We start from the raw sequence: 5,765 nt of genomic DNA on the forward strand, positions 1-5,765 counted from the left end.
AAATCCCGGAACACCTTTTTTTTAACACACCCCGTATTGGGGTGTTTTGGTTTGGGGGTTTGTTGTGGTTTTGTGTGTGGGGTTGTGGTGTGTGTGGGGGTGTGTTGTGTGTGTGTGTGTTGTGTGTGTGTGTAAGTGAAAATATAGTTTGTGGTGGCAGATATATAAATATGGGGCGTGGTGTGACTGTATGGGATATGTGTTTTGAGTGAAAGGGGATTATTAATTTCCTTGTATAATTTTTCTTTTCAAGGTTTTAAAAGTGCAAACCCACTCCCATTCATTTTGCAAAGATAGGTTTTGTATGGTTTTCGGGGTATGAATATATATAATATAAATGGTTTAAAATGGCATGGGTTGTATAAATATGTTTTAATACAAATATATATGCAAAATATATATTTTTTGTAGTGTCAAGATAATGATAGCAGGAACGAAAAATTTTTTTGGCCTAGAAGGGTGGACAGATATCTTTTCTTGTTAAGGGGGTGCCCCCCTGAGTATTTCCATGGGGGTAGTTTGAAGGTTTAAATTGGCTATTTCCTTTCCAAAAAAAACCAAAAACGCCTTTCCTCTCCTCCCCAGGCAAAAATGCCCCTTTAAACTCGGCCCGGGGTGGGGAGGCAGTCTACCTTTCCCCAAAGCTTTGTACAAAACATATATATAATGAAAGGGGGAAAAAAGTGTTCCTGTAATTTTGTAAAATTTACTTTGGCAGGGGTTTAAAAAACAAACGACTTCCCCATTATTTTGTTTTTTTTACCCGTCCTTTACGTTTAACTGATACAAGGTTCCTCCTTATTTTTCCCTAACAGCCTGGGAAGGAAATCTGTTTGGGATATCCCCCCTTTAAAAAAAGCAATTTTTTTTTGAAGGATGTCCTTGTTGATATTTTTTCTTTTGCCCCCCCCTTTTTCGGGTATCGGATATCACTCCCGCCCTTTTCCCCCGGGCCCCCCATCCTCGCCGTTTTCTTTATAAAATCCCAAAAAAAAACCCCCTTTTTTTAAGTAGTGTATGTGTTTTTGTTTGAATTAAAATTTAATTTTTTGGGTTTTCTTTATAAAAAATTACAACCCAAATGAAAATTTTCTATTTTATCAATGCATTTTAATTCAAAATAAATCACTCAGCAAAGGGAAACGAACCCTTTTCCCCGGATTTTTTAATGGAAAACTGATCCGTAGTCAGAAAGCTTTAAACCCAACCCAAAAATTTTGTATTTTTTGCCCAAAAAAATTTGTTTTATTTAAATTTTTTGGAAATTTTACAGAAAAGAAAATTGCATTTAGGTTTAAAAATAACTTTTTTGTTTTTAAAGATATCAGAAAAAGGCCTACCCAAAGAAGCAGGTTAGTATTGAATAAGTAAAAAAATTTTAGGGGAAGGAAAGGAAATAGACACCTTTTTGGGGGTTAAAATTTTTGTCCATTTCGAAATTTTTAAAAAAGGGGTATTATAAGTAATATTAAAGTATATGTATTTTCCCATTAAAAAATTTTTGGGTATGTGCACGCCCCCCCGGATTTGCCCAAATATGGGGTGGGTGAAATCTATTGTTTTGATGGATGGTTTTGGGTTGAGAATCACCAACAATGTTACCTAAACCCAAATGCTCCCCCGGGGAAAAGGGTCATGGTTTCCACCCCAGTATAAAACATGCCAAAAATATGGGTGCTTCCCAACCCCCAAATTTGTTGTCCATACACCGCATGATGGGGCCAAAAATCATAATGCTGAATGCACACAAAAAACACACACACACACCCCCACACACACACACCCCAACACACCACACACACACCACACACACCCCCCACACACCACCACACACCACCAAAATGGTGAAAATTTTTTAATTCTTCTTTGCAAAAAAAAAAAGGGTAAAAAACTGCAAAAAGTCCTCATCGTTCTGTACCCCCCTGTACATTCCAACGATACAGATCCATCCTTTTTTTCTTGACGCGTTTGTAATAAAATTTTGGTACCTTTTGCTGCCCCCCCTTTGCCTTTTTGTGCCCTTTTTTTAAAAAGTGGGAAAAAAAGTCCCAAAATTTCCCCCTTTTTTAAGGGTTAGAGAAAACCTTGGGAGTTTGGGGGATAGCACCATCCCAACCCCAAAAAATTTCTTTTAAAAAGACCAAAATCGGCCCCCCCAAAAAGATGACCTGGACCAAGATGGCTAAAAAGGGCAAACCTTTTTTGAGGGATGCCAAGAGCCATTAAAAATCGCAATGTTAGTGGAAAAAAGTGACATTCTCACCAAAGATTTTTGTATTGTCTCCCCCATATCCCGTGAAAAATATACCCGGGGGGGATTTTTTTTTATGAGGGGGCTTATTTTTTTTCCCTTGGGAACTAAAAAAACCCTTTTAATTTAAAAACTAATAAAACATAATGGTTTTTTTGCAAAAAAATTTTTTTCATTTTGAGTAATAAAATTTTATGCTTTGTTTAAAATATTTTTATTGTTTAAAATTTTTTAAGTTTTTTAAAAAATTTTTTTAAAGTTTGTATTTAAAATGGGGATTCGCCAAATAAAGGGCCTTTAGGGTGTTGACGCGGCAGATAATTTTTTAAAAATCAAATTTAAAAATTTCCCCCCCCCCCCACCGCGGCAAGGGGGCTTTCCCTTACGGGGGGGCCGGGCCGCGTTTGGGAAACCGCATTAAAAGCTGGTTTTCCTTTTTCGGTTTTTGGAGTGTTCCCCCACCCGGCATTCCAACATTTATGCAAAAAAAAAAAATTTTTTAGTTTAAATTTTCAATTTTTTTGCTTTTAAAATTTCTTACAACCCGTGGGTTTCAAAGGAAAAAAATTTTTTAATAGGAATCTGTTTACATATTTCATCAGAAGATATTCAAGTCATTATTGGGAGGTTTAGGTCATTTCCCGTTTAAATTTCCCGGTCACTCCAGGTATTGGCCCGAAAGGGTGTTGTCCCCTTTCCTTTTTTCTTTAAGCTCGATCTGTACAAAGAGCAGGCCCCCCAAACCCCAATTTTTTATATAAATAGGGATCTAAGTGAAATAAGATAACCCTATTTTCAAAAAAACTCACATTAAACCCCCCCAAAAAGGGGGGGTCTCAGTGTTGCCAAAACACCTCCTGTAAACCGGGTTTTAATTTAAACATCCCAAGCAAAATGGGTGGGTAGTCAGGTCCCCCGATGTGGGAAAACCTTTTTTTTTTGCTTTTGGGGTGTGTTTCGCCTTTTCCTTTTCCTTACCAAACCCCCTTTTTTGGGCGAAAGCTTCCGTTGTTTTAGGAAAGCCCAATAAATTCCTGGGAATTTTTTGGGTTCGAAACCAAAATTTTGTTTTCCCTTATTGTGGGGTTTTGGGAAAAAAATTTTTCCTCTTTGGACTAGCATACTTGGCTTTGGAAAGTGCACCATAAATTTGAATGCAATCCTCATTCCTTTCTGCTTTTTGGCCTCTCAAACATCTTTTCCCCAAAAGGGGTTTGGGTTTAACGATCCCGGGGAAAACCCCACGGGGCTTTTAAAATTTTTTTCCACCCGCAAAGGGAGTTCCTTTTATTACTGGGGCGATGGGGGAAAAAGGGTTTTCCCTTTTTCCGTTGCTTTTTTGAATAGCAAACCCTGATGCATTTCAATGGGAATTTGGGGGTGGTTAACCCTTGCCATCACATGATACTGAATGCCAAAAAGATGAAAATATTTCTTTGTTCAACGTCATGGGTGAATTCCCCACTTTCCCCCGGGTTGCTTTCCCGTTGACCTTTTTTATAAGCGTCAATTTTTTATCAGTGATTTGGGTTTTTCCCCCCGATCAAACTTTTTTAATTATTTTTTTTACTTTTGGTAGGGCCCTTCCTTCAGGTCTTTTCCAAGTTCGCAAACGTGGATTGACAAAATTCTTTTTTTCACCACGGGCACAATTTCCCTTGGTCCATTTCCCCGTTGGTAAACCAAAAATTTGGAAAAATTTTTCACTTTTAATCTCCGTCGCTGAGGGAAATTTTTTTTACTTCATTTTCCCTTTATTTGTGCTCCTCCCCCAATTCGGACTTTTTGCCTCTGCCCCCCTGGCACCAGAAAATGGGGAGTAAGGGTTGGGTTTCCCCCACTTTGGTTTTGCAGGCCTTGCCTTTCCCCCAGTCTTCATAGTTTTTTAGGGTTTTTTTTTCTTTTTCTGATTTTTTTTCAAGCTCTACCCTTTAAATTTCACAGAACCCTTTAAAGGGCCAAAAACCCAAAATTTTTGGGGAGCCATGGGGAAACTCACTCCGAAGTGGGGTTTGGTCCCAAAAAACGTTTTTCCCGGGCCCATCGAAAAATCCAAACAACATGCAAATTTCCTTCTTTGTTCTTTTTTTTCCTTTTTTTGAATATTTCATTCTCGCACTGCCCATTATGCACTGGGGGTCTTTTTAAAAGCTGTCCATCTCTTTGGGAGAGATAAATTGGGGTTTTTCTACGAAGGGCCTAGAAAGGGCCTTTTCCCTGGCAAACCCCAAGGGGGGAAAGGCGAGGGTAAACCCGCCTTTTCCCTTCCTTTGAAAGGCAGGTGTACAAATATGGTGTTTCCCTCACTAAAATTACGATTGTTTGTCTTTCTTGGTTTAGAATGATGAAGTAGATCTTGACATTCATCACAATCAAAATAACTTTTTTTCACTGTTGGCGTAACACTGTGTCCTTTCTCACATTTTACCAAATCAATGATTGCATTTAGTCTTGCAACAGATATCACCACCATAGCATCACTGTCACATATATCATGTGTCTCTCTCACATCACTTGGCAACAAAGCATGGCGGAATTGTGCGGCTATTTGTTTTGTGGGACTGGGAAGCGTGGGTGGCGTCGCGCATGCTGATGACGTACTTGCAAGTACAACAAGTATTTGTTCGTCTCTTATCTAGATTTGCTCTTCTAGAGGCAATATATGACTTTCTTTTAGCACTCACATGAGGCATTTTGAATTATTCACAAATTTACTGCGGGAAAACACGTATAGAAGCACCCACAAAAAAGCGACGTGCTCTCACTCGCGTGCTATCATGGTAACAGATTTTTTTTTAGTGCATATCTGAGTGCCTGACATCATGCCAAAGTTGTCGTACCATAAACATATTAGAACATAAAATACGCAAAAAAAAAAAAAAAAAAAAAAAAAAAAAAAAAAAAAAAAAAAAAAAAAAAACGGAGAAAACTAAAAATAGATGGATATACAGGATAATTGCGTCACTGCCACGCCCCCCTCCCCGCGTCAAGGTCGCTTGGGCAATTTAAAGATCGGCCATTTAAACCTAATGTTTTCGTCGTCTGCCCGCCAGCGATGTCAGAGATGTCTGACGGAGACGAATTCACACACAATTATTATTATTATTATTTTTTTTTTTTTTTTTACCCAATTCGGCGTACGACTGCCTTAATTCCTTTCTCTGATATGTCCCAAGAACTTAACTTCCTTTTTGCCAAAATCACATTTGGATAAATTTACTTTCATTCCCATCTGTTCTAACCTTTGAAATGTTTCTTGTAACCTTTCCAGCATTTGTTGGTAAGAGTCTGCCCAGAGAACTACATCATCTAAATAATTTCTGCACCAGCCCTTCTTAATTAATGGACTTAATACTTCTTTGCCTTTTCCTAGTAAAGATAGCAGGGCTAATTGACATCCAATGGCAGACGCTAAATCTGTATAAATTTAATCCATCTAAAAAAAAAGTTAAATCTTTTAGAAAAATTTTATTTCCCCAAAAAAAATTTTTTGGCCAAATTTGAAAATAAGCCC

Source organism: Penaeus monodon, chromosome 4 (assembly GCF_015228065.2).
Source record: "Penaeus monodon isolate SGIC_2016 chromosome 4, NSTDA_Pmon_1, whole genome shotgun sequence".
NCBI lineage: Eukaryota > Metazoa > Arthropoda > Malacostraca > Decapoda > Penaeidae > Penaeus > Penaeus monodon.